Raw genomic sequence first — 11,932 nt, 5'->3', positions numbered from 1 at the left:
AGATATTAGAAAAAAATAAATTTCTACCACCTTCACAACAAAGTTAATTGCATTTAATCATGTTATCACAACTATCTGTGAGAAACAAGTTTGCTGAGCTGTAGAATGGGGTTGGATATTGGTGAGGTTTCCTAGAATGTGGCAGTCAGGGGAATTGACTTCCAGAGGTTACGAAAAATCAATGGAGCTCTTTAATGATATGATTCTCTGTCAGAAAAAGCTGAGCTTTTGTCCTAAGAATTACCTTGGAAAATATGGTTTGTTTTCTTATTTGTTTTCCCACATGAGGAGGGTTATGTTATTAACTCATCAGGCTAAATAATATTACAGTCCTGGTTTCTGCATCAGGTCATAATGTCATAGCTGGTATTTATAACTGCCTTCTTCATTACCCTCGTCCTTAGGCAGCACCTCAGCTGTTCATGGTATTTTGCCTAGGGGGATGATTCAAACCTGCATTTCTGAATAGTCTGGCCGTTGGATGTCTTGCCTTAATTGGGTTATTATAATTATCCATTAGCTTGAATCACAAAACATGGAAGTACTAAGAAGTGCTCTAGACATATCAGACATATGCCTCCTTAGCCCCTTTTGTGTTAGGAACTCGATTCGCCTTTGATAGTCAGGTTCAATCGCCCCAGCCAGTACAGTACAGCCCTTCTTTGCCTCTTGATTGAGAAGGATGCGGAGTCCAAAGTGGCCAGCTGGAAGTCTCAACTTCCCATTCAATGGAGTCGTTGTTGTTTTTCCTGGTGAAAGCATTTCTCCTTTTGGAACTAAGATCTCTAATCCAGAAGAGTATCAAATCATGGGGATAAGAAACAGCAATTTTTCTATTATATCCCTAGGGGTAATAGTGAAGGAAGGCATTTCCATTTCTACACCTTGATTGCAGGACCAGTGAATCCAGGCTATGAGAGAAACAGCATCATATATCTATTCATGTGAATGCTTAGATAGAGCATTACCATCTCCTAGGGGCTATTGCCCCAGACCCTCAATTTATTGTCACCTATGTGAACATAACTGGGTCTTCCAAAGGTCTTTCCACTTCAGGATGAGGGGAAGCATAATAAGACCAGTGAATTCCATGAGCATTGCTTCATTCCCACAGTCATTTTATGTGAGATGAGTTATTTGTTTAGAAGTGATGCTATGCTGTTTGGAATACAATGATGGTGGATAAGTATTTTTCAAATCCACAAATATTAGTTTTCTTAAAAGCATTGCAGGTAGGAAGTAAAATCCATATCCAGGCTAAGTGTCTGTTTGAATAAGAACAAAGCAGTGCTCTTTTTATAATAGAAGTGGTCCAGTGTAATCACCTGCCACCTGGTAGCTGGCATTTCACTCTGGAGACTGATGCCATATTGGGGACTCAGTATTGGTCTCCATTTCTGGCAGATTGAGCACTCAGCAGTGCCTGCAGTAAGATTGGCCTTGGTGAGTGGAAGTCCATGCCACTGAGCGTAACCTCCATCCCTGCCACCTTGGACACTTTGTTCTTGAGCCCATAAGATTATGACCCAAGTGTTGGGGAAAGAGGCTGATTGATATCCAGATAATGGGGATCGTATCCATCAGATTATTAAAATTCTGCTCTGCTGAGGTCAGGCTTTGCTGAGAACTCTCATAAGTCTCAAATATCTTCACATCGTATGTCCATTTGGACAGGTCTATGCACATACCTCTTCCCAAGACCTCTTTGTCACAAATTTTCAATCATGTATCCTCAAAGTCTCTAACCATTCAGCCAATGAATGGTACAGAACCTATGCACGGATAGGTGCTCATGCCTCTGGCCATCTCTTCTCCAGTCAGAAGGAACAACCAAGTGCACTGCTCAAAGTTCTTCCCTCTGGGAGGATTTCCCTTCACCACTGTTCCTTCAGGGCTGTCCCAGTTGGCACTGTACTACTATAGCTGTCCACTTTTGGCTTGTGTGTAGGCAGGATTCTAATCATGCCCCTTCAAGAATCCAGTATTCTGGTTATTCAAGCAAACACTAAACTAATATGAGTATTGCTGTGAAGGGTTTTTTTAAATGAAAAAATAAGTATTTTATTTTGGTAACACTAAAAGAAAAACAAAACGACTGTGTTTCCACATTGAGGTGAAAACAATGTTTAAACTTTCTTATCAATCAAATATATTTCTTTTTTTTTTTTTTTTTGAGACAGAGTCTCACTCTGTTGCCCAGGCTAGAGTGCCGTGGCGTCAGCCTAGCTCACAGCAACCTCAAACTCCTGGACTCAGGCAATCCTCCTGCCTCAGCCTCCCGAGTAGCTGGGACTATAGGCATGTGCCACCATGCCCAGCTAATTTTTCTATATATATTTTTTAGCTGTCCATATAATTTCTTTCTATTTTTAGTAGAGACGGGGTCTCACTGTTGCTCAGGCTGGTCTCGAACTCCTGACCTCAAACAATCCACCTGCCTCAGCCTCCCAGAATGCTAGGATTACAGGCATGAGCTGCCGCGATCGGCCTCAATCAAATATATTTCAAAAGAAAGTGTTCTGTGAAGGTTCCAAAGCACAGGCAAATCTTAATACAATAATCCTGGAGTCTGCAAAACTGAAAATGACTCTCTTCTGACAGAATGTTTAACAAACAACTTTTGAATTGTAAAACCAGTGAAGCAATCCCTTCCAAATAACTGTGTCAAGAGTGAAATGGCTTGTTCCATTAAAATTCTAACATTTTCATTGTAATACATTTTTATCACGATGACAATTTTAAATAAATTGTGCAGCACTTAAAATAAGTCTTGAAAGTGGAAAATTGTACAAAGTTTCAGGTAAAACGATTAACTGAATCGTTAGATGCAACTTAAGAAGGTTTCCCCTCCACTCTCTTGTCAGTTAACAATAATGATTACCTTTAACATAACACAGGTTGAGCTTTACAACCCCCCAACTAAAAACTTCAGTTTTAAATCTTAATCAGGTATAAATGGAAAGGATGATTATATTTGGACACCTTTACAAGTTTTTAATTTTTTTTTGTATTAATGCCAAAACCCAGTTCCTCGGCCCTTATATTCGACTGTTATATCCTATGTGGACAAATATCAAAAATAGAAGACTGTCATTTATGCTTTTGTAATTATAATTCTTCACTGCAGTCCTCTATAGCTTTTACAGAGTTCATGGTCCCTAACATCTCCCATTCTCCATTTTTCCTGGGTGGGGAAATGGCAGCCATAGTAAACTTCTCACCCATAGAGTTTCTGGAAGGAAGTACTGTTTGTTAATAGGAGTGACTCCATTTGGGCACTCTGGGTGGATGGCCTACAGGTTTTCTAATGGTGCATACTAGAGTCTCCAGCATGAATAATCCTGGAAACTTGAGGAACTAGCACTTTCCAGAATTTTGGAAGCCAAGGTATTATACAAATATTGAAGAGTCCAGTCCCAGTTATAATCACCATCAACACAGAAAAAGTTTGTGCATTTAATCAGTTTCAAATAGACACCCTGGGTCAAGGCTAGACCCCATCTTGTGCTCTGTGGATTTCCAAGTTTTTATATTTACCTTGTCAGCAATGCTGTAGGAACTGAGAATGGCAGTATAAGTCCCTAGAGAGAGCACATCACACTCAGGGTACTGTCTCCACTCTGATATCCACATCTTTTTGAAGACATGGTAAAAGTCTGGGGTTAAGTAGTAACGATTGTCCTCTAGCAAAGGTCTAATTCCAGCCTACTCCTGAAAGTTTTTTTTTTTTTTTTTTTTTTGGAGTCAGTCTCACTCTGTCGCCCTGGCTAGAGTGCAGTGGTGTGATCATAGCTCACTGCAACCTCAAACTCCTGGGCTCAAGCTATCCTCCTGCCTCAGCCTCCAGAGTAGCTGGGGCTGTGGGGGTGTGGCACCATGCCCAGCTAATTTTTGTATTTTTAGTAGAGTTGGGGTCTCACTCTTCCTCAGGCTGGTCTTGAACTTCTGAGTTCAAGTGATCACACTGTGTGTGCCTCCCAAAATGCTAGGATTACAGGCTTGAGCCACAGCACCCGACCTCTGGAAGTATTTTGACCCATACAAAATGCAGCTTTCACCACCACTGTTGTTTGACTGGGAGAACTTGGCCTCTCTAATGGCCAAAGGAGTCGGGATTCTTGGCATTAAGGCATCCCATCTTCAAAGCTGCATTCTTCTCTGGGTCTCTGGAGCAATCTGTGTGCCTATTGCTCTGAAACTCCTTGAGGTACAGCGGCGGGCCGAATGCTGAAAGGAGACAATGTCTGCATAATGAGACAGCAAACCACAGGGCTGATGGTTTGGCCTATAGCAATCGGAGCTGGTCCGGGCCGCTGTCATTGCTGACTCATCCCAGGTCCCGGGAATGCCTGCCCAAAGGCTCTCAGCTGCCCGGGGCCGCGAGGGCTCCACACCGCCTCACCTGGCAGCTGCAGCTCAGGCTAGGAGGCGTGGCATGGCGTGGCCTGGGTCCTCTCTATTCAGTACCACAGGCGGAAAGAAGCCGCGCCAGAGCCCCACTGCAGCCCAGCTTGGTTCCCCGCGCCGCGGGCGGCCCTGCCTCCTCTTCACTCTCCCGCATCCGAGCCCCGACTGACCGCCAAGCCCCAGCCACGCAGCCTCTGCCCACAACGGCAGCGACAGGCAGAGATGGGCTTTTGCAGATGGCATAATCTCTGTATCTCAGTTTTCCCTGAGATGCCCCTGTGCATGGGTCTCACACACTAAGTTGAGTCCTTTAAAGGCAAACAGATTTCTCTATCAGAGAGCAGAAGAGGAAGTAAGATAGTCAAAGAACAAGAGGGATTGGACCTGGATTTACTGCCTTAAAGATGTAGGAGTCCACTGACAAGGTATGTGGGAGGTGCTAGGAGCTGACAGTGGCCCCTGGCTGACACGCAGCAAGGAATGGGGGACCTCATTTCTACAACCTTAAACACGTGGATAGATCCTCAACATCATCAGACATTAGGGAAATGGAAATCAAAACCACAAGTAGATAGCACTTCTCATCACTGACACAGCTATTAAAAAGTGTTTAACAAGTGGTGTCAAATGTGGAGAAACTGGTGCAGCATCTTTGTAAAACAGTCTGGTATTTCATCAAAGAATTAATGAATGCTACAAAAATCTTTATGCACACAAATTGGAAAATATGGAGGAAATGGACAAATTTTTAGAAACACACAGCCTTCCCAGAGTCAACCAGGAAGAAATAGAATTCCTGAATAAACCAATATCTAGATCTGAAATCGAAACAGCAATAAAAAACCTTCCCAAAAAGAAAAGCCCTGGACCAGATGGGTTCACACCTGAATTTTACCGTACCTACAAAGAAGAACTGGTGCCCATCCTACATAAACTATTCTCCAATATCGAGAAGGATGGAATTCTCCCCAACACATTTTACCAAGTCAACATAATTTTGATACCAAAACAAGGAAAGGATGCAACAAAAAAAAAGAAAACCACAGACCAATATCCCTCATGAATATAGATGCAAAAATTCTCAATAAAATCCTAGCAAATCAAATCCAAGTGCTTATCAAAAAAATAATCCATCACGACCAAGTGGGCTTCATCCCAGAGATGCAGGGATGGTTTAACATATGCAAATCTATAAATGTAATTCACCACATAAATAGAAGAAAAATAAAGACCATATGATCCTCTCAATAGATGCAGAAAAAGCATTTGACAAAATTCAACACCCTTTTATGATAAGAACGCTTAATAAAATAGGCATAGATGGGACCTATCTAAAAATGATACAAGCCATATATGACAAACCCACAGCCAACATCATACTGAATGGGGAAAAATTGAAAGCATTCCCACGTCGAACTGGAACCAGACAAGGCTGCCCACTGTCCCCATTACTTTTCAACATAGTATTGGAAGTCCTTGTGAGAGCTATCAGGCAAGAGAGCAGAATCAAGGGAGTCCAAATAAGGAAAGAAGAGATCAAACTCTCACACTTTGCTGATGATATGATGTTATATCTGGAAAACCCCAAGGATTTAACCAAGAGACTCCTGGAACTGATCAACGAATTCAGTAAAGTCTCAGGTTACAAAATCAATACACACAAATCAGAGGCATTCATATATGCCAATAACAGTCAAATGGAGACCAAATTAAGGACTCAATACCCTTCAAAACAGCAACAAAGAAAATAAAATATCTAGGAATGTATTTAACTAAGGAGGTAAAGGACGTCTATAGGGAGAACTACGAAACACTGAGGAAGGAAATAGCAGAGCATGTAAATAGGTGGCAAACCATACCATGCTCGTGGATCGGAAGAATCAACATTGTTAAAATGACTATACTGCCCAAAGTGATCTACAGATTCAATGCAATCCCTATTAAATTACCAACATCATTTTTCACAGATATAGAAAACATAGTTTTATGGTTTGTATGGAACTAGAGAAGACCCCGTTTAGCAAAAGCTATTTTAAGCAACAAAAACAAAATGGGAGGTATTAATTTGCCAGACTTAAAGCTATACTACAAGGCTGTGATTATTAAAACTGCTTGGTATTGGCACAAGTGCAGGGACACAGACCAGTGGAACAGAAAAGAAAATCCAAATATAAAACCATCCTCATATAGCCATCTAATCTTTGACAAAGCAGACAAAAACATACTCTGGGGAAAAGATTCCTTATTCAATAAATGGTGCTTGGAAAACTGGATAGCCACATGTAGAAGACTAAAACAGGACCCACAGCTTTCACCTCTCACAAAAACCAAATCACGGTGGATAACAGACTTGAACCTTAAGTGTGAAACTATTAGAATTCTAGAAGAAAATGTAGGAAAGACTCTTACAGACATTGGCCTAGGCAAAGAATTTATGAAGAAAACCCCTAAGGCAATCACAGCAACAACAAAAATAAATAAATGGGGTCTGATTAAATTAAAAGGCTTCTGCACAGCCAAAGAAACAGTCATGAGAGTAAACAGACAACCTATAGAATGAGAAAAAATTTTCCCATACTACACATCAGATAAACAACTGATAACAAGAATCTATTTAGAACTCAGGAAAATCAGTAAGAAAAAATCAAACAACCCTATCAAAAAGTGGGCAAAGGACATGAATAGAAATTTTTCAAAAGAAGATATAAAAATGGCTAACACATGAAAAAATGTTCAACATCTCTAATCATCAGGGAAATGCAAATCAAAACCATAATGAGATATCACTTAACTCCAGTGAGAATGGCCTTTATCAAAAAGTCCCAAAACAATACATGTTGGTGTGGATGCGGAGAGACAGGAACACTCATACATTGCTGGTGGGACTGTAAACTAGTGCCACCCCTGTGGAAAACAATATGGAGATACCTTAAACAGATTCCAGTAGACCTACCATTCGATCCAGCAATCCCATTATTGGGCACCTACCCAGAAGAACAAAAGTCATTCTATAAAAAAGACACCTATACCCGAATGTTTATAGCAGCACAATTTACAATTGCAAAGATGTGGAAACAACCCAAATACCCATCAATTCATGAATGGATTAGCAAAATGTGGTATATGTATACCATGGAGTATTACTCAGTTATAAGAAATAATGGTGATATAGAATCCCTTTTGTTCTCCTGGAGAGAGTTGGAACCCATTATATTAAGTGAAGTATCCCAAGAATGGAAAAATAAGCACCACATGTACTCACCAGCAAACTGGTTTCCCTGATCATCACCTAAGTGCACATTTGGGAATAAAACCAATTGGGTATCGGACAGAAGTGGGGGTTGGGAGGAAAGGACGGGTGTATACCTACTTGATGAGTGCGATGCGCACTGTCTGGGAAATGGACATGCTTGAAGTTGACTTGGGGGGATGGGGGGAGGGGATGGGTGCATACCTATGTGATGAGTGTGATGTGCACTGTCTAGGTAATGGACACGCTTGAAGCTCAGACTCAGGGGGATGGAGGGGCATGGGCAATATATATAACCTGAACTTTTGTACCCCCATAATGAGCTGAAATAAAAAAAAAATTAGACAGCCTGAGTGTGGTGGCTCATGCCTATAGTTCCAGCACTTTGGAAGGCCAAGGTAGGAGGATCGCTTGAGGCTGGTAGTTCAAGATGAGCCTGAGCAACATAGTGAGACCCTGTCTCTACAAAAAAAGGAAAAGAAAAAGAAGAAAAGAAAAGAAAGAAAGAAAGCAAAAACTAAAAAAGAAAGAAAGAAAAATTATCTCAGCATGCCAACATAGTGGGGCACGTCTGTAGTCCCAGCTACTTGGGAGGCTGAGGGAGGAGGATCGTGTGAGCCCAGGAGTTTGAGGTTGCTGTGAGCTAGGCTGATACCATGGCACTCTAGCCAGGGCAACAGAGCGAGACTCAGTCCCCCCCCCAAAAAAGTTACCAAACGATCTGGCAATTCCACTTCCAGCTATATATCCAAGGGAAATAGAAGCATATGTCTAAAAAAAACTTGTACGCAAATATTTGACGCCAGATCCAGCAGTACATTGCTTCCGCCTTCATACTCCAGCCTTAAGATCCATCCTCACACTTTTACTCCAGGCCATTGTATATACTGTATATTGAAAATACCATGCAGTTCTTGTAATGAATGTCACGCCTCATGGTTTTCAGTTTTTAGCTCACTTCTTTTGGCCTGTGGGAACTTGGGTCTAAGTGCAGGTTAAGAAGCAATGAGCGATGGTGGCGTTAGCTCCAGACGAGGATCAGCAGTGCCTTGCAAAGCTAGTACCTCAGGTGAGATCCGTACAGGTTCTCCAGACAAAGGGGAAATAACCTTCTCAAGAAGGAGTGGGAGGGCTGCTTCTGTTGGCAAAGACATCTCGCAGAATGTAGGGGTTTCCAATGGACTGATTGTGTTGCCCTAAAATTCATATGTTGGAACCCTAATGCCAATGTGGTGGTATTAGGAGGTGGGGCCTTTGGGAGGGGACTAGGTCACAAGGGTGGGGCCCTCATGCATGGGATTAGTGCCCATCTAAAAGGGACCCCAGAGAGCTCTTCTGCCCTCTTTCCATCATGTGAGGATCCAAGAAGTTAACATTCTGCAACTTGGGAGAGGGCCCTCACCAGAACTCAGCCATGCAGGCACCCTGATCTTGGACTTCCAGCCCCCAGAAGTGTAGGAAATACATTCCTGTTGTTTATAAGCCACCTAGTCTATGGTATTTTATTATACCAGCCCTTATTGAGACAGGGTTCAAGTTGCCCAGATTCATTGGCGTGCACCCATATTTTCCCATTCCAATTTTCAGTATCCTGTGTCTCCCAGTTAGTGCCCCAACATTAAGAGAAGCGACCCTGTGAGGTTGTGGATTCAATTTGTGTTGTAATTCAGCCACTCACAGGAAAAGACTTTGGTTTTTATTTTCCCAAACTTTGGCCTAGTGGCTACAGGAGACAGCAGTTTGTTTCAGGCCAGTAATAGAAGTTTTCAGGTCCTCCGTTCAGACCTTGAGCCAAGATGTTAAGGGCCCACGGTCATCATCTTCCTTCCTCAAGTTCTCTGGCACATTTAGAAACAACCAGTCAACTCCTTAACACTCATTATTATGATTCAACTATTCTAAGGTATCATAGACTTGGTCACCCAGAGACTTATCTTTTATAGGCACTTGATACAGGAATCTAAAGGTGGACATTTGAGTAACTCTTTTGCCACTTCCTGCTGTGGACTACCAGTGCTCACTTTACCACTGGGAACAGGATCATTAAAGCCTCTAATTCTAATCAGATTAAAGATGCATTCCAGAAAACACAGAATGAATTCAAGGAAGGCATCATTCATTAAGATTCTGGCCCTTTTGCCAGACTTAAACGCCTGTAATCCTAGCACTCTGGGAGGCCGAGGTGGGAGGATCACTTGAGGCCAGGAGTTCAACACCAGCCTGAGGAAGAGTAAAACCCCAGTCTCTACTAAAAGTAGAGAAAATTAGCCGGGTGTGGTGGCACATGCCCGTAGCTCCAGCTACTCGGGAGGCTGAGGCAGGAGGATCACCGCAGCCCAGGAGTTTGATGTTACAGTGAGCTAGGATGATGCCACTGCACTCTAGCTGGGACAACAGAGCAAGACTCTGTCTCAAAAAAAAAAAAAAAAAAAGATTTGGCCCTTTACAACCAGTCTCAATACTAAAATCTGTATTCGTCAGCCTTCAACCAGAAAAGCAGAATTAATAGGAGATTTTGAGGTGTGATTATGTATACTTATGTGCCTGTGGGTGTATACAGATACATATATAATAAAGGTAGTTGTTACATGGACTTGGCCTGAGGTACTTGTTTGCAGCTGTGGTAGCAGTTACTATAACGCCGGTGTCTCCACCTATGACTTGCACATTCGATGCTTTTAAAGCACTAAAAAAGAAAAACAAAGTATCTTGTAGTATTTGTTTAATGTTTATGTTTAGCAGTAAAGTTATTAATTTGCAAAGATTTTGTATACAAAAGGATTATGACTTTGCATATATAAACATAAAAGATTTTATTGATTTTCACAAGTCCGTTGAGACTGGAGAAATTTCTAGTTGTCTTTCTTGTGCTTTGTTATTGCTTCACTGAAAAATACTTTGTACTCTTTTCTTTGAAAACATAAGATGAGAGCATAAGGATTTAGACTTCAAAACATCACTCACTGTCAACAATGGTATTTGTTCATGCTTGATTAGGAAATATGGAACTTAGCAGGAAAATTTTTAAAAGCTGGCTTTCAAGACAGGCTGCGTGCGCAAGCTATCAGCACAGAGGAAAACTACACAACTCCATAAGCAGGTGGTACAATGATGCTTAATGAAAGGAGGGGATAGGTTGACTGATTCGTTAAAAGGAATTGGCCTTATGCAATCGTGGAAGGGGGTTCAGCAATCTCTAGAAGGCTTCGGTCACTTCAACTGAGAATAGGGAGGTAACAGGCTGAAACCCACAACATGATCTGCAAGCCTGCAAGGACATGTTCATTTTTGCTGCCTCGACCTGGTGAGACCCTGCAGAAGCCAGGGAGGGCCCTTTGTCACGGAGGTAAGCACACGTACCTGGCCCAGGAGATAGAGAAGCGGAAGAAGGATCCCGGGGAAGGTAGAGAACTTGCAGGTCTGCCTGCTGCTTCACACCAACAAGGTGCATCGGCAGACCAGCAGCAGTGTGTGTGAATGGCTGCCGCTGTCCTTCAACCATCACCCGCAGTCGTCAAGGAACCTTCCTGTGGCACACCAGGTACGTCCCAGAAAGAGAATTGTGGGTAATATAATTCGGCCTTGCCCAGTTGGCACATTACAAGTGATACCCCCCTTGTCACTTTGGTATCATGAACATCACCTTATACCATTCTTAATCTCTAAGCAGAGACAATAACAAAGTCACAATTCTGCCTAACATGATACAACTCTCCCACCTAAAACTGAGTAAACACTAACTCTTCCCCAAAGGGGATATTACAGGCCTATATTTTTCTAAATCATGTTCATTCTTCTGCTGCCTCATTCATACCCTGCCTTTAGTATCCTCTATTTTATTTATTATTATTTTATTCTATTTCCTTTTGAGACAGAGTCTCACTCTGTTGCCCGCGTGAGTGCCGTGGCATCAGCCTAGCTCACAGCAACCTCAAACTCCTGGGCTCCAGCCATCCTCCTCCCCCAGCTTCCCATGTACCTGGGACTACAGGTATGTGTCACCGTGACCGGCTAATTTTTTCTATTTTTAGTAGAGATGCGGTCTTGCTCTTGCTCAGGCTGGCCTGGAACTCCTGAGCTGAGGGGATCCTGCCACCTTGGCCTCCCAGAGTGCTAGGACTACTGGCGTGAGCCACCACCACGCCCACCCAATATCCTGTATTTTAAATACTGGAAAATGAAGTTAACTTAATAACACATCGTGTGGTAGAAGATCAGGGGGTAAGAAGGGTCAAAACCAAGTATATTTGGTTAATATACATGTGAGTGAATCCA

The 11,932-nt window shown here is 42.3% G+C and overlaps 1 pseudogene; it reads right to left on the bottom strand.

The window, feature by feature from the left end:
• Nucleotides 1-3,118: 3,118 nt before the first annotated feature.
• LOC123628206 lies at nt 3,119-11,159 on the bottom strand (annotated as a pseudogene).
• Nucleotides 11,160-11,932: the final 773 nt, after the last annotated feature.

Source organism: Lemur catta, chromosome X (assembly GCF_020740605.2).
Source record: "Lemur catta isolate mLemCat1 chromosome X, mLemCat1.pri, whole genome shotgun sequence".
Taxonomy (NCBI): Eukaryota; Metazoa; Chordata; class Mammalia; order Primates; family Lemuridae; genus Lemur; species Lemur catta.
The sequence above is the reverse complement of the archived record's forward strand: the minus strand, read 5'-3'. Positions and strand labels throughout refer to the sequence as shown.